A 17805-nucleotide genomic window follows, 5' to 3' on the forward strand; every position below is an offset into this window, starting at 1 on the left:
GTGGGTGGGTGGGTGGATGGGTGGGTGGGTGGGTGGATGGATGGATGGATGGGTGGATGGATGGGTGGATGGATGGATGGGTAGATAGGTGGATGGGTGGATAGATGGATGGTAGGCGGGATGCCAGGGAGGAAACAGCATTTGGAAGAATAAGTTCATTCCCTTCAGTGCAGTACCCATCTTGAGCAGAGAGGGCTTGTTGCAGAATGCTTTTAAATAAGCCCTGATGTGATGTAGCCAGGGAGATGCTCAGCAGTCAAGAGGTCTTCCTGCTCTTGCAGAGGACCTGGGGCTTGGTTCCCAGCACCCACATGGCAACCCACATAGTGACCCACAACTTCCTAGAACTCCAGCTCCAGGCATCTGATGACTTCTTACAATGTCTGTGGGCCCTTGCATGCTAGATAACACCCAGGCACATACAGAAAATGAAATAAACACATTAAAAACGACACGTGAGAAGAAGCTGGGCATCACTCATTTAGTTACTTTTCTCATTACCATGACAAAATATATGGTTAATAAAACATCTTAATGGTGGCTGGAGAGATGGCTCAGTGGCTAAGAACACTGGCTGCTCTTCCAGAGGACCAGGGTTCAATTCCCGGCACCCACATGGCAGCTTAGAACTGTCTGTAACTCCTGTTCTGGGGGAATCTGTCACCTTCATAGGTATACATGCAGGCAAAACACCAATACACATAAGGTAAAGGTTAAAAAAAAAACCTTAAAACAAATCATCTTGAGGAAGGTCCAGTTCAAAGTCCAGTCCCTCATGGGAAGAAGTCAGGCAGCAGGAGCATGAGCCAGCTTGGCACACTGCATCCACAGTCAGAAGCAGAGTGAAATGGTGGGAGGTGCTTGCCTCACTTCCCATCTGGCACCCCATCCCGTGGAATGATACCACTTACAATCAGGGTGGCTCTCCATCCTCAGCCAAGCCTTTCTCAAAAGGCCCTCCCTGGCGTACTCAGAGGTGTGCTTCCACACCCATTGTAAGTTCAGTCAAGTTGACAATCGAGACCATCTCTCTCATCAGTTGGATTTGCAAATAAGAACCACAATAAGGACACAGGCCAGCTGAGCTACCCTGAGGTAGAAAACCACAAGTGTCAGGAAGACAGGGATCAGGTGCACTGCTGCGGGAATGCATAGTGGCCAGCCTTTCCAGAGGACAGCTCAGATGCCGCGCGGGGAAACAGATACTTTTATAAACCAGCAAGTCAGTTTCTGGATGAAACCCAAGTGCTGAAGGCTTTAGTGCTCATAATAGCTGAAACCACAAAAGCACCCGGGTCTCAACCCAGATGAACAAAATGTGATCCCCTCATAGCGCGAAGCCTTTAAAGGGAAAGATGTTTCCACCTCATGCAACAGCACAGAGGAGATTTGAGGATTGTGCTAAGAGAAGTAACCAGTCATAACACCCTAGGGTCTGGGAAGATGACACCCGATGTCAACCTCTGGTTTACACATACACAGGGCATGGGGATGAGAATGAACACAACACTGTGAATCTGCTTCAGTGCCCTCTCACGCATGTGCACACACACTCACACGTTCACACGTATGCATACACATGCATGCTTGCACACATGAACATGCACACCCACATGCATGCATGCACACTTGCACACACACATGAACACAAGCATGCATGCACAGACACATACACATGCATACACACTCACACACATGTGCCTACACTCGCACATTCACACATGCTCGCACACATACACATGCAAGTATGCATGCACACACTCATGCATGTACAGACACATACACACATGCACTCATGCATATATGCTCCCACACAGGCAGGCACATATGCACATGCACACTTGCACACATGCACGTATGCATACACACACACATGTACACACACATGCATGCATACACAGGCACAGAAAGGAGAGCTACAGAAAAGCTGAGGCTGGGGAGTGTCAGGTGCGTTTTGTGTAGCAGAGCTTCTGTTGGGGAGATGGGAAGAGTTCTGTGTGGACCACTAATGCACTTTAAAAGTAGGAAGCTTTATGCATGTTTTCCCACACTTAAAATTGTAAAAAGGATGACTCTCATAAAAACCATGTTAAATGAAGGAAACTGCACTTCAAATACGCCAGCAGCTCACTCTACTGTTGGAGCCAGGCTCATGGCTAGGCAGGCCTTGCCTTGCCTTGCGACTCCTATACTTAGGGGAAGTTAAGGTTGGCACAGGATCTCACTATGTAGCTCCAGCTGGCCTTGAACTCACAGAGATCACCCTGCCTCTGCCATCCTGAGCATTGGGATGAAAACTGTGTGCCACTATGCCCAGTAAAAAGTTTTTTAAAACAGCTCAGCTCTGTTTAGATCTGCTCTTCCCAGGGGCACTTTCCCTTTGGAGGCTTCATATGTGACTCACCACATGGACTTCAGGCCTCACTCATCACAATGTGGCTCCTGAGAATCTCTCCATGAGCCCCATGTGGTCCACAGACTGATGCCGGAAGTTGCTCTGGGGGCAGCACAGCCAAGCTATGCTACAAGTGTGAGCGCACACACTATCTTGCCAGAAGATTGAGGGGAGGGGGTTTGGGGGAGGAACACATTCTCTTTAAAGTGTTCCTGAGAGGCTGTCTCTAGAGAGTTCACATCTGTGGGCTGAAGAGATGGAACACAGATGTTCCCATGGGCCACGGCGACCTGGAAACTATTAATTGGAGGGCAGATGAGACAGAGGCTGCGTGAGCTTGGCTCTAGCGGCAGCTGTTTTTATGTTCTACTGACAGTCCAGGCAGTTCACACTGGGATGTTGGGCGGGGGGCGGACAGCAGCACCTGGAGGGGATAAACCAGACTCAGCATGCATGCAGCCGATGCACAGGACCACAGCCACCAGCCTGGTCCATGTAAATGCACAGAATCTCCAAGGACAGGGAGGAAAATGTGTCCTTAGGGACACTGGAGTTGGTTCCAGTAACCAGTGGGAACTGTGAAGGCATAAGGAATTGGTTTACCTGACAGTCTCCCAGTCTAGGTTACTGTGGCCGTTGGTGTTCCTGGGGCACACTGATCTGAGAGGGAGGCAACACTGAAAGCTTAAAGATCCTGTGATTGTGTTCTGCGTGTCTGACAAGACTGAAGAAGGTCTCTTTCCTCCCATTCTAGAGGGGCCGTGGGGAGGCGCTGACAGAAGCACCAGTCGATTGGCAGGGCTGGAGCCTGGAGCTCTGATCTCCAAATCAGTTCACCCTTACGCCTGTATACAAATAAAGACATGCATCATGAGTCTTTACTTCTTCACTTCCCCCAAATGGCTCCCAGGACCCGGAGGGGAGGCAAGTGTTCTGGCAGGGACTGGCTTCTTTCTGCATCTGGTTGTGTGGAGAGGAGGCTGAGGAAGTTGCAGGCAAAGGGCAGAGAATGCAAACAAGGAGGGGCAGAAGGCAGGGAGGGCAAGAGCCTCAGATCATACCTGCTGGCCCAGGCTGGAAGGTGACATCCAGAATCCTAAAGAGAGGGTGACCAGAGGAAGAAAATGGAGACCAGAGGAAGTAAAACAGACTTTCAGAAATCAGGGGGGGCTCCCCTGAAAATGCTTAGACGTGAGGCCACCTGGGCCTCGACATCCGGGCCCCTCCCTGTGCACCTCACCCCCAGGTATCCCAGTACAGACAGTGGGCAACCCCTCTGGGACTCTGTGCTACAACCAAAATGCTTAGCACACAGAGGGTGCACTAGCTGCCGTGGAGTATCCTTAATGTATCCAGGGTAGATGCACACGAGACTACGAAGCTCTAACCATGATCCTGAGAACATGGGGCTTCTCGTCTACACTCGATACATGGGGGAAGGGGCACTGAGGGAGGCGTTCCTGGAGCAGTGGGAGGTAACCCGAGTACTTTACACCAGTACCCCAGAGCAGGGCCTCCCTCCAAAGAGAGACCTCCAAAGCCCCACACTCCATGCCATGGGGTCTACACCGAGTTGGGTTTTGAGGACAGGCAATACCCACATAGCTTTAATGTCTATGTGTGATTGACAGAGTCTGCACTGAGAGCCGTGCACCCGAGCCCAGCAGGCTTGCCTGCTCTTCCCTGGAGGAGACGAATCAGATGTGACCAAGGATCCAGAGGTAAGAGCCGTCTTCTCTTTCCCCTGGTGTTGATTTGACTTTGGTTCCTGCTGGTTTCGCTCTCGCTCTGTCTTGGATTTTGCCACACAGTCACTGCGGCTTCCGTTACTATCGGGGTGACATTCGTGTCCGAGCTCGTCCTGAGTGTACACTGATGCTCGGTTCGCTCCCTGCTGAAGCGGGTGCCCGGGCAATGAGTGAGAGGCTGACTGAGGTCTGTCTACTGCTTAGCTCCGTGCAGAAGCCAGTTTCTTGGGCAGTTACTGTTGAGCCCAGGAGGCTGTAGAGAAGAGCTTTCGTGTGGTGTCCTAGTTTATTTTGGAAGGGGTTCATTCTTCAAATGTCACATGCTACCTGAAGGTGTCCCACTGGGGCCTCTGGGATGGATGTGCCCAGAGGGATGCATCTGTAGGAGGATGGGGACATTGCTATTGGCAGGGCACCTGCATACTCCTCCACATGTCCTTGATACCAAGAATTCAGGGGGCACCCAAAGCCACCTCTTGAGTTGTGACTGTGGCCTGCAGGGTCTGGTCACTGCCATGAGACAGAGCTGCATCGGGAACTTGGGGATGGGTCTGGCCATCCTGGGCGCTCCCTGTCACTAGCCTTAGTAGCACCTGCAGCTCCTGGGTGATCTGTGCATCATGTGCCACATCTATAAAATGTACTCTTGACAGAGCCTTCTAGGCTCATTTCTTTAGGGAGGCCTAAGAAAGGAGGCTGCCCTGGGAGCACGGCTGCCCTGGGAACACAGCTGCCCTGGGAGCACGGCTGCCCTGGGAACACAGCTGCCCTGGGGGCTTCTATCTCCCTGAGTGGACACGCTCTGTCCCAAAGGCCTTGGTGAACACCTGATAGTGTAAGGACGATGGAGACCCATCAGCTGAACAACTGTCACAGAGTCCTGACATTTTGCCAGCCTGGTGGCCATGTCCCCCAAAGACTCAGGGCATTGCTGTGTAAACTGTTTGCTTTAGTTATTGATTTTTATTCATTAGAGCAACTCAGTGTGGGGAAGTCTTCTGGAAAGGGTACCAGGGACTCTCCCTTGGGAGTGTCGAAGTCACCTTGAGGCCACTGCTGTGAAATTCATCTACTCAGGGCCCTGACACAGCTTTCTGGTAAATGACCTAGAAGACAACGCACGCTGAGCTTCAACCAATGTTGCTCATGCCAGAGGCTGCAGGTGGCACAAGTAACGTCTGGCATTCACTCTGAGACGATGACAGTCATAGATGACAGAAAGACAGCAGGGTCGAGAGGAGAGGTAGCTGCCTGTCAAAGGAGGGGGCAGAGCTACTGTGTGTGGTCATGAGACTAGTGGGGGTGCCCGTGGGGTTACCATGTGTCTGCATCTTCTGTTAGCATGATTTCTGGTCAGATAACTGGAGAACAAGTTCAGTGGCCTGTGGTACCCACCAGGTGATTTTCTGGGCCTCTCTGGCATGGTGGAGTGGATGAGGCTAAAGACCTAGAGCTCCAAGATGGAACTTGAGTCCGTAAGAGGGAGAAGCAGAAAGAGCCAGAAGGTACGGGTACAGAAGGGGCAGAGACTCTGGACTCTTGAGTTCTTGCAGAAGAAAGCTTGCTTCCAGAGATGGCTCGGATGTCTTTGTCTGACTGTGAATGGTGCTCCTGCCTAGAAGGAAGAGGGTCCCCTCATTTGCTGAGCTGCCTCAGAGTTCCTAGGCCAGGCTCTGAGCCCAACATAGAGGTTGAGTCAGGAGCCTTCTTGAGGGCTGGCTCTGCCCCCAGGGGGGACCAGGGGTAGCTAGGCTTCTCTCTTCCAGGGGGCAGGGTGGGGTCGGGCTCTATGCTCAGGTCACAGAGATGCACAGATGCAATGCCTCATCTCAGGGACTTTGATCATTCAGTGCAGTCTTGGGGTGGATCCCACTGTGTAGCAGTTCTTTCTAGGCCTTGTAATAACCATCCCCTGCGGGCAACCCCCCCCCCCGGCAGCGGCAGCAGCAGCACCCTCAGCCTGATTTAAAAAGTGATGCTGACCAAGACCACTTGGGGTGTGTCCAGTTCAGTCCCTCCTAACCATTGTCCCCTCTGGCCTTACCACTCAGACCACTGACTGCAAGCAGGCCCTGTGGCTCTCCTCCCTCTGAACTGTGAGGCAGGGCTGTGCCACCAGAGGGCAGTGTCGGGGTCTGGGGAGTGCCTGTAGCTGGGAACCATCTCCCAGGACACCTCTAGCGGTTGCAGTGAGCTTTTGCTGCAGTCTGCCCCACCCCCTCCCGTTCTTCTGGGATGAAGTTCACCCCCTGGTGCTCAGTCACCTGTGAGGGGGCAGTGACAGAGAGGACCATCTTTTCTGATCATTTTGAGACCGGTCCATGCTCTGCTGCCTCAGGTGGGGCTTGCTCTGTGAGGCGAAGCATGAGGCACTGTGGCTGGACTTCCTGTGACGGTTTTGAAGCCTGAACTTCCTTTTGTTTCGTTTCACCCTCAGGCTGTCTTGGACCACGAAAATTCAAGAGTTGGGGTCGGGGTGGGAGAGCCTCGGGGCAGCTGATGTCATTTCCAAGCAGCACGCCCCAGACAGAGTTCCCTTTTCCACCCAGCTGCTTTACCTTGCTTGTCTTCCCCAAAGCCAAAGAGCAGATGTTTGTGTGAACCCAGGAAACTGTCAAGTTAACCAGGTACTCAAAGCGTTAGAAGGGGTGATCACTGGTCATTACCCTGGTGTGACTAAACTAATCCAGAGACTGGCTGCAGTGTTACTAGAACCAAACAACTTGGTCCAGAGCCCAGAACTTCTACCTTGAAACTCATGAGGTTCCTTCTGGTGGTTGTGAGCCCCGCTGAGTGTCATTTGGCTGTAAAGGAGCGCCTACCGACTCACGTGACTCAGTGGCCCAGAGCTTACTTAGGTGCTGAGGAATCAAACGATGCCTTCAAGATTCCTTTTTTTTCCTTCTCTCTTCCACCTTAGCCTGAGGGCCCAGGCACCACCAAATTTGAGCTCTGAGGATATGCGGTGTGGCCTGTGTTCAGGGGGCTGTGTGCCTTCTCATGAATCTAGGGTGTCCATTTCACCCGCCACAGGGACCTGGGGTCATGTAGGGCGTGTTCTCACCCCACTGGACAAAGTCACAACTAGTCTTCAGCCAACCCATACAGTGGCTTCTCTTCTGGGAGGTCCATGCTTTGGCCCCTGGAGATAGTGCGTCCCATCCTGTTCTGACAAGTTCCCCCTAGGATCTTGCTTACAAAGCCCCACAGAGTTATTTAGGCTCAAGACCCTTTGAATAGAGTGGCAGGGTTGCTCACTGTAATCCCAAGAGCTAAATCCGCTTGCCAGTGTCTGTGTTAGAGGCTCAATACCCAGGTGCCCTCGGGGCTTTCTGCACCTGCTGTGGCCCTGTGCTCACTGCCTGTTCCTCTCCTGCCTACCTCCTCCCTCTTGTGGGAGAGCCAGACGTTGACAGCCTGCTGTCTGTCTGCAGGAGCCCGTGCTGGACTGTCCTCTGGCCACAGATCTGAGATGTCTGCCATCAAGAGAGGACATGTCCTGTCCTCTCCTCCCAGCCCTTCACCTGGCCTGGGCTCCTGCCAGGGCTCTGTCAGGTATGAGAGGGAAGTAAGGGACCCATGGAATTGGGTTGTCTGTGCCAAGAGGCTGTCACTCGGCTGGGCCGGCTGGAGAGAGACACAGGTGAGCAGCTGAGCATTTGAGTGGAGATACTTGTGTGTCCTCAGTTCTGTGGGGGGACAGACGGCAGGTGCTGCCCAGGCCCCCCGCAGTCTGACCTGCATTCCCACCTCTGCATGTGGTCAGTAACACATGTGCTACCTGGGCCTGACTCCCACCTGGTTGGCTCCTGTCCAGGCCCTGCCTGCTCCCACCTCTTTAAGCGGCGCCCCTCTCTGCACCTGCAACGTTGCTTTCCAGGGGTCCATGGCTCCTGGAGGCAGAGCTCTGGGGAAGGAGAGGAACCACGGGGAGGTGACATCTGACTAGGCTGTGTTCCAGCAGTTAAGGGGAGGTGCTGGCTGGCTTTGTTGCCCTCCAGGCTGCCTTTTGGGTCTCTTGTTGTGGTTTATTTTTTAACCTGTTCACACTACCGGAAGTGTATTCAAATGGAGCTAGCGATCCTGCACAGCAGTGAGGAATCAGGACAGAACCCAGCAGCGAGGCCCACTGCCTTCCCCTGAGGCCGCAGCCCTCCGTGCTCGGCAGGCATTCTGGTTTTCTTTCATAGCCTAAGCATGCCATTTCCTCTGTGTTCAGACTTTATCACTGATGTCTCCAGGGAGGCAGCCAACTTTACCCCTGAATGCTCCCTTCTCTAGGATGTGTCCAGGCCGTTGTCTAAGACCCAAGAGCCGTTTGTTTGTCCGTCCTGCTGGGTGGCAGTGTGTCCTGCAAGGGCTCTCTGCTCAGTCTCTCATCCTGGGTCACGGGAGTCTCTAGTGAAGACCCTGAGGCTCTGTGTAAGTGTCCAGGGGTTTCTCTGAGGCATATGTGTGCGTGGCTGCTGGGGGCGGGGGAAGTCTGTGTGTGCCCACAGAAGCCACTGCAGAAGTTGGCACAGGAAACACACACATACACACACACACACACACACACACACACACACACACACACCAACATCTAGGACAAGGACATCAAAGGCCAGGGAGCCAGGCTGAGCACACTGACACTGAGGAACAGGAAGGATGAGCGGAGAGGACCTGAGAGGGTTTCCCATCATAAGCTGTATAGAACAGTTTGAGAGACGTTGACTTACAATAGCAGCAAAGAAGCCAACTTTACAAACAAATACCATTTTGACACCACTAGTTAGAAAAAGAAAACGGAGACATTAATGACAACCAGCTGTAACACCGGAGTTATGGCGGTGATGGTGGTGTCAGTAACCATGATGGTGATAGTAATCAAGGTGATGGCAGTGATGGTGACCATGGTGACAGTGATAGGCATGGTGGTGATGGTGGTGATGGTGATGGTGGTGATGATATGATAATGATGAAGGTGATGATGGGTGATGATGATGGTGGCCATGAAGATGAGGATGATGATGGTGATGATGGTGACAGTGGTGGAGCTTTATGATGATGGCAGTGGCTATAGTCATGGTGATGATAATGGCAGAGAAAAATAACTCAGCAGCCCCAGTGGGTGAGTGCCTGAACACCTGCGGTGTACCCAGCACCATGACAGTGTCACTCAGGAATGCTCTCCCCCAGTCTCCACTTCTGGTCTGTGAAGAACTGAGCCATCCTCCTCCTGAAGAAACTAAAACAGGCTTGTGGCAACTGGTAAGCAGCCCTTGCCCCAGACATCAGACCCCAGGGAGAACACTCCTGAACTCTCTTGCACCATGGCTCTAAAGCCCCTGGTAACTGACGTCAGGAACTCACAGACCGTCAAACGCATGTGGTCGGATTCGTAGACTAGGTCCAGAAGTTCTCAAGTGTGCATCTGCTGCATGATTTATGCAGTAGGAGGGAGCCCCTTGCAACACCAGTCAGCCAGGGGAGGCTGCCACTGTCACCGTGGGCAATCGCATTCCTAAGTGTCTAGAGCTTGGGCTGTGTCACAATCCATGGAAGACAGACTCTTCCCAGACTTTCCTTGGGAAAGCTGTTTGTCCCTGTGTCATAACTGTCATGTCGTTCCCACAGGCAGAGCTGCCCACAGGGTGACCCCAGTTGAGGCAGGCACAGGCAGGAGCCAGCAGCCCCAGGCTGACTCACACCAGCTCCAGCTAACATACGCTGTCAAGGCCTCTGTACTGAAGGGCTTCCTGTGCCCTTGCTCTCAGAGCCGCCTCTCGGACTTCCCACTTGCTTGAAAGCTGTGACCATAAAGGATATGAGGAGACACACTATGTGCAGGACATGGGGAGACACACTATGTGCACGACATGGGAAGACACACTATGTACAGAACATGGGGAGACACACTATGTGCAGAACATGAGGAGACACACTATGTGCTGAAGAGAATGGGCCTTCAGAATTCTTAGAGCAGCTCTTCTTTTCTTCCTTGTGGTTCTCAATCCCTGGAACCTAAGCCCCACCTGTCCCTTCTCCTCAGCTGTTGGCTGTCGGCATCTTTACTCACCAATCAGAATTAACTTGGGTCCTGGGGGTGGGGGTTGGGGGGGCTTGGTGCAGACGCACAGTTTTGTCTACACTTAGCATTACAATAGACAGTAAAAGAGGAAACCACAACAGCAGTCCAGCTGTGGGGTGAGGCAGCTCAGTGGGTGTGAAGACAGTGGGTTGTTGAGATGGCTCAGTGGGTGTGAAGACAGCGGGCTGGTGCAGTGGCTCAGTGGGTGTGAAGACAGCGGGCTGGTGCGGTGGCTCAGTGGGTGTGAAGACAGCGGGCTGGTGAGGCGGCTCAGTGGGTGTGAAGACAGCGGGCTGGTGAGGCGGCTCAGTGGGTGTGAAGACAGCGGGCTGGTGAGGCGGCTCAGTGGGTGTGAAGACTTGCTGCAACGCCTGAGGTCTGAGACCCCAGCACCCATGTAAAAAGCCAGGTGTGGCTGCACTTGTGCCTGTAGCCTGGGGGCTGAGGAACAGAATAGGGACATAGGGTCATAGGGTCACTGGGGCTTTCTGGCTGCTAGCCTTGCACCACGTTCAGTGAGACACCAGGTCTCAAGGGAATAGTGTGGAGAGCAAGGACAGCTAATGTCTTCCTCTAGCTTACACACACCACAAGAACACATGCATGCATGCACACACACTCACACACACACACATATGCACACATACACACGCGCACACACACGCCACACACACACATACACATGTGCACGTGCACACATACACACATGCATACATGCATGTGCACACCATGCACACACATACACACATGTGTACACACCTGTTCTCAAAGTTGCTACCCGTCCACACATGTACTTGTCTTGTCATATCATGGCACCAGGGCCCACGGCAGCCTTCTAGACGATCATTGTCTTCCTATTTGAGAGATGAGAAGACCAAGCTCAGCTTTGTAGAGTAACTTCTCTGGAGTTCCCCAGTAATAAGAAATGGAGTCAGGGTTAAACTCACCTTCCTAGCTCGCCTGCCCCTCTCAAGCAATCCTTTCCACACCAGGCAGAGACCTGAATGGCCTGTGTGAGACATTTCGCACTGCCTGTGGCTCATTTTAGCTGTGGAGTAGGCAGGCAGGTGAGCAGAATTGTCATGGAGCTCACAGACCTGGTGACTGGAAAGGCTTGTGAGCCATGCTAGGCCTCGTTTCTCAGACAGAAGATCTCTCCTCTGGTAGCTGGTGTGGGTTTGCTCATCAGTGTGTCCCAGGAGCTGGCCCCGGCCCCATGTGTGTGGGCATGCTCGAGTGAGAGGTCAGCACCTGGGGGTCCAGGGGACAGGCATTAGGACACCGAATAGGAGACCTGACTACATCTGGCTGTAACTGCAGAATGGTGACTTAGTGTCTACAGGCCTCCATCATCCCTTCCGTGACGGAGGACTGGCTGGCGGAGGACTGGCCAAGGCTACAGTGGGAGGCTGGAAGTGCTCACTCGTGGGAACACTTCCCTGAAAAGCTCGAGAGTGGTGGCAGGAGAGGCTCATGGGGAGGGGCCAAAGCAGACCATGTTGCAGAGTGGACATGAGGGGAGAATAGAGAGTGGGGTGTGGGTGGCACGAGGTGACAGCCTAGCCCAAGCTTGGTGCACGTGGCTGAGCTAGGTCACTGCTGCCCCTCCTGCTGCGGCAGGCAGACTGGGCCTGCCTTGCCAGTGGCTTTTCCAGCACCTCACAGGTCACTTTTTCCATAGATTAGCTGCTCCCAGCCCAGGTTATAAAGCTCCTTCTAGTTGGACTTAACTTGTGTACAACTCACTCTAAATCCTATGTTCTGGATCCTCACCTGGCTCTGCTCCTCCAGACTGCCCCTCAAGGGGCACAGTCCCAAGAGAGTTTGAAGACATATTTCTCATTCTCTGCACAGAGAGACAGAGATGAGGTGAATGACCCCCCCCACACACACACACACTGCAGCACAGATTGACCTCCCATCTATTCTCCCGATTCAACAGAGATGGTTGGTGGGGAGATAGAAAGTGAGTGGGCGCAGGGGCAGGTGTATGGGTGAATCACTAGGTAAACTGATCAACTGACTGATGAATCAGTAGGGGAGTTGTTGTATTAGTGCATAGGGAGTGACACTGTGGGTGGAGCATGAACGAAAGGGTAGAGTGATAAGTCTATAAAGAAGGATTCACTGACTGACAGGTAAGGTAGTCAGTCAAGTGAGTGGATGGGTGGATGGTTGAGGAGTGGATGGATGGATGAGTGAAGGGGTAGATAGATGGATTGACAGATGGATAGATGGACAGACATATGGATAGATGGATGAATGGATGAATAGATGGAGGGGTGAATGGATAGGTGGGTGGGTAGATGGATGGATGGATAGGTGGATGAATGGATGGATAGATGGGTGGATGGACAGACAGACAGACAGATGGATGGATGTACGTATGGGTAGGTGGATGGATGGGTGGATGGGTAGATGATGGATGGTGGATGGATGGATAGATAGAAAGATGGATAGATGGGCAGACATATGGATAGGTTCTAACAGAATTCTTTCTCCAATAGAGGTCTGACAAGGATGTTCTAAAAACCTACTTATAACCCCCTGCATGCTCAGAACAATGGACTCTGTCTTGTGATGTTCAGGTGGCGCCTGGTGGGAACCTCAGACCCTGCATTCAGCCAGCTCAGAGGCACTGTGGCTTCTTGAGAAGCCATAGCACTCTGTGCACAGGACGCATCTAACCATGAGAGGAAGACATCCCTGGCAGGGTCTGGTTTTGATGAGTCTCAGCCCCAGGCTGTCCGCTTCACAGAGAAGGCCCCCCTTCCTGCACGGATCTTCCTTTGCGACAGCAATTTCCCTTCCACTGCAGCTCTGGAAACCCTGATGAGGTTTGTCAGCCTGGAGGCTACTGGTGATCTCCTGCCAGCCACTCCAGACCCCAGATGCTGGGTGGGAGTGTCCTGGCCTCTCAAACACATGTTCCGACCATGTAGTAGCATGGGTGCTAATGGTCATGTACATATTCATGGAGAGGAAGAGGATGCTTCACACAGGACAGGACAGTGGTGACTATGGTGTGGCTCATTGTTTGGGGCTGTTTATAGTAAGGGCCATGTCAGATGGGTTGAAGTGACCAAGACTGACTGACCCGAGTGCTGTGTCCAGCTTCATCTCTCAGAGTCCCATGCACTCCAGACACTGAGAGCATCCTCTGTCCAAAAGAGACCTGACTCCATGGCCAGTAAGCAGCCAGCCCTGTCAGCCACCATCCCATCAGCTCAGGTATCTGGACCACGGCATTCATTGAAAGGAGCAGGGGAACAGCTGTGGACTGTTGACACAGCCTGAGTGGGTGGACAGGGGACAAGACAGCCGTGACCCCATTAGTCACCCAGAGTGACCGGTGTGTTTTCAGTTCCATTCAGACCCTAAGAGGGGTGAGTCACAGATTGGTGGAGAGTGAGGCTGGTCCCGCCCACCTGGCCACACCTACTTCCCACCTACACACCCCAAGCCCTGCTTTCTGTCTGCCTGTCTGTCTGTTTACCCTGGAGGCAGCAGCCATGGCCTCTGTCACCTTCATCATCCCCAGCACATGGCATGTGGCACAGCCTCTGCTTGTCCGGCTGCCTAACCTGTCAATGGAAACCTCTCTGGGGTGCTGATTGGGAGGGAGTGGGGCTCTGCGGAAGGAACTGAGGAGGAAGACTCACAGCCGATGAAGCTCATCTGCCGGAGGGAGCTTCTAACACCCAGCCTGCCTGCCCACAGCTACCTGGACAGTCTAACCTCAGCCACCTGCAATGTCACACCTCTGGAGAGGAGTTAGCATAGATAATGCTGTAGGTGTGAGGTGTCCCCAGTGTATTGAAAGCTCAGTCCCCAGCTAGTAGCGCTGGTGACAGGTGACAGGATATGATCCATTGATGAGTTGCATAGTTGATTGACAAGTGGGGGTGGGGCCTATTTGAAGAAATAGGCCTCCCTCCAACTCCCTTCTTCCCACCAAGAGGTGAACAGCCCTGCTCCACTCTGGGCTCTTGCCACAATACTCTGCCACATCCATGCCAACAGAAGGACCATGAACTGAACCCTCCAAATGTGTGAGCCAAAATGAATCTTTCTTATGTTGGTTTCTCTCAGTGACAAACACTAAAACAAGAGCCAGCCATTCTGTGAGGAGAAACCAAGAGCCTGCTCAGTTAGAGGCATTAGCTTGGGATGTCCCAGGGGTACATGTAAAATGCAGTACCTCTGTGAATCCCTGTGTCCCCACCAGTCCATTCCAGAAGCTTCTTGTGTTTATACGTGTGTGTGTGTGTGTGTGTGTGTGTGTGTGTGTGAGACCCATCACAGGATTGCCAAGGACAAGCTCTGGGCTGTCTCCATGTTCCTCTCTCAGGGCTGGTCGGGATGTACATGCATGACTAGCCTCTCCTTAGGCTTCAGTCGTACCTTGCCAACGCCTGTGACTTGCGGGAGCATGCAGCTTTGCCACCTCAGACACAGGCAGATGGAAACCTGGCTGTGTGGCTCCAGCCTTTTCTGGTGACTCATGCAGCACTGAAGGGAGCTGCTGCCGAATGCTCCTGGTCCCCATGACTGACAGGAAACCCTTACATTGACAACAGTGCGTCATGAACAGGCCTTTGAACATCCTGAGCCCACGACACAGGTGGGACCTAGAGAAAGCCAGTGTGTCAACCCAGGGACATTGTGTGGGTCGGAGGAAGGTTAATTCCCCTAGCTCCCGTCCCAGCCATCCTGGCTGCTGTGATGGACGTTGGAGACCAGGCAGCTTGGACACTGAGCTGGAGTTCAGATGCCTGAAGGCCGCTGTAGTCATTCTCAGGGCCTCTTCAGGATGTTCATGTTACATTCACTCCTTGGCTGCAGATGTGGAAGAGGATGCCTCCCTCTGGGTCCCTTCCGTATGTCACAGTTCCCTTCATGGGACCTCTGCTCCATGGATCCGTCACCTTCCAGGGACCCATTTTCTCACACCACACCCTTGGGATCAGGCTTCGCCATGCACACTTGAGGGACACAATGGTTCAGTGTGAACCACATTCCCCTGCCTGTCCCCACATCCATTCATCTGTCTGTCTACTCATTCATTCATTCCTAGCTCATGGATGACCACTGCTCTGTGACCCAGGTTCTCAAGACAAGCTCCTGGCAGGCACCATGCACCTATCACTGAGAGCCCAGCAGACTGCACACTCCCTAGCACACACTTGTGGGGAGGTAAAAGTCGGGCAGAGAAGACCGAAAGAGACTCCCCAAGGAGACCCCCATATCCCTAAGAGCCTTCAAAACCTGTGTTGAGAACTAGACTACTAATGGGCATGTTGGGTTAGGGGTTCAGATAAAAGGTGGAAGTTGGGGTGAGACAGGGACCAGCAGAGGCAGGAGAGCACCTGGCGGTGGACAGGTGCATGCTGTAGTTTTGAGGGCCCTGGTCAGGTGACTACTACCTCTCTAGACACACATGTGCTCTGTGTAGAGAAGCAGTAGGTTCCACACCCCTCCCTGATCACTGTTACCACTTTGAAGAAGGAGTCTCTGAGGTCCTAAGGGAGCAGCTGCCTCAAAGGCCCTGTTCTCCTCGGAGTAGGGGACACAGGTGTGTCCCTGGTGAGACAAAGACCAAGCATGGCTTCTCCTGGGGGCTCTGCTTTGGGATGTGAACGATAATTAGGACATGACCACTCTGAGGTATGGTTGAGGAGAAGGATTTTATTGTAGATGGGGGTGGCAGGGAGGAGCAAGAGAGGAAGAGGAGAGAGAAGAGAAGAGCCAGGAGAGCCCATGGCTAAACGGTGGGTTACATAGGAAAGAGAAGCTGGGGGTGGGGAGGGAAGCCCCTGGGCTGAAGAGGTTTAAGGTAGGGTTGAGTGCTGAGAGGATCCAGGTACTGAGTGAACCTAGAGATCAGGAGACATTGTGGTATGCTAATAGACACCACAGGCTTCTTAGGGAGCTGACTTGGGGATGGGGAGGTCTCCCCTGGAAGAGCCTTAGAGAGATGGCAAGGCTCAGAATATAAGGCACTGCGGTCATTACCTAACCCCCACGTCCTGAGGACCTGTTTGTGTCTCCCTATCTGGAGTTCCCTTGGGCAAGGCTGGCAACTCCAGATCCCCTGCGCCAGGCTGAGTGGAGGAAGGCAAGACCCGGACACCCTTGTTTGTTTAACGTTCCACATTAGGAAAATGTAACACACCGTAGACAGGGTGTGGACGCACTAAGCCTCACTCATTCAGATGGACCTGTTCCCAGGATGCTGGTCCTGTGCAGGAGAGAGACTCAGACTGGCCCTCAAGGGAGGTGACCTCTGGGGTGTCACAGAGCCTACCTCACCCTCCTCAGTTGGCTCCAGCTCACAGAAAGCATTCCTCAGCCTGACCGAGCATAGCGTGCTAGCAGGCCAGCCCCAGCATATGTGAGCAGATGTATCCCGATCCCTCTGTTCTCAAAGCCAAAGCCCCATCCCACCAGCTTTACCTCCTCCTGAGGGCAAGGCCACCACTGTGTCATGGCAGTCTCTGGTGAGCACTCAGCCTGGTGAGGGACACCTGCTCTGTCTCCTTGGACTGGGGAGGCCACACTAGCTTTCTAGTACACAGGAAGTTATCAGAGGAGAAGAGAGGCAAGCCAGGAACCTGGGATGGGGGTTGGGGAAGGAGGCAGGAGGCGGGACGCAGGCTTGAAGTGGGCCAAGAACAGAGGCCAAGGTCAATTGGCCCAGATTGTTCCTAGAGAAAGGGAGATGAGTAGCAGTGGGTAGAGGCCGTGAAAGTGTGGGGACCTCTGGAGGCCTGTCTTGAGACTGTGACCCTTGGAAGCAGAAGCCAAACCCCCATGTGACTGCAATGTGCACGATGCAGACCTCTGGCTTCTAAGCCTTTGCAGACAAGATCTCATGAACCCTCGCCAACTGGGTACTAACCGTTACCTTCTCTGTTGAGAGGTCTTTGGGGTTACGAGGCCTTTGCCTGAGCCTCGAGGGTCCCCAGTATCCCTTTGCTGTTGGGCGGTCATTATGGAGCCTACCCTGTGAGAGAGGAGAGGCCCCAGGGCCAGGCTCGTTCTTGGCAGCATTAGCTCATGAAGGAGCTAGGTCTGAATGCTTGGGGGACAAGCCCCACCCAACCTGTCTGCCTGACCCCATTAGACTTGAGTTGCCTGAGCTGGAAAAGACATTAGAATCCCACCCCCATCACTAACACCCCCTCCTGTATTGGGATCTTGTCCTGGTGGAGGTCACTTCTTGTTCATCAAAGCTAAGTCTACTCTAGGAGCCTCTGGAGCTCAGCAGTGCTGCATGGACACTGGACTTGTGGATGGAGGACCAGGTTCAGACTTCAGCCGTCTGTCCAATCATGTCATGTAGACCATCAGAGATGCCACCTCTCATCCTCCCTCTCTCTCTCCCTCTCTCCCTCTCTCCTTCTCTCTCCCTCTCTCTCTCCCTCTCTCTCTCCCTCTCTCCCTCTCTCTCCCTTTCTCTTGCTCTCTCCCCCTCTCTCTCCCTCTCTCTTTCTCTCTCTCCTTCTTTCTCTCCCTCTCTCCCTCTCTCCCCCTTTCTCTCTCTCTCCCTCTCTTCCCCTTTCTCTCTCTCTCCCTCTCTCTCTCTCTCT

The 17805-nt window shown here is 53.2% G+C and overlaps 1 protein-coding gene across 4 annotated transcripts in view; it reads left to right on the top strand.

Annotated features, from left to right (window-relative positions):
* Znf469 (zinc finger protein 469) overlaps positions 1-17805 on the top strand; it is a 233920-nt gene that overhangs the window by 123024 nt on the left and 93091 nt on the right. For 3 of the 4 annotated variants that reach the window (XM_031341654.1, XM_031341662.1, XM_031341656.1), the window contains one exon: positions 4027-4116. The exons of the other annotated variant lie outside the window; for it this stretch is intronic. The gene's annotated coding sequence lies outside the window, so the exon portion shown is untranslated. The remainder of the gene's footprint in view (positions 1-4026; positions 4117-17805) is intronic. 4 annotated transcript variants of the gene reach the window in all.

Source organism: Mastomys coucha, unplaced genomic scaffold (genome assembly GCF_008632895.1).
Source record: "Mastomys coucha isolate ucsf_1 unplaced genomic scaffold, UCSF_Mcou_1 pScaffold22, whole genome shotgun sequence".
Taxonomy (NCBI): Eukaryota; Metazoa; Chordata; class Mammalia; order Rodentia; family Muridae; genus Mastomys; species Mastomys coucha.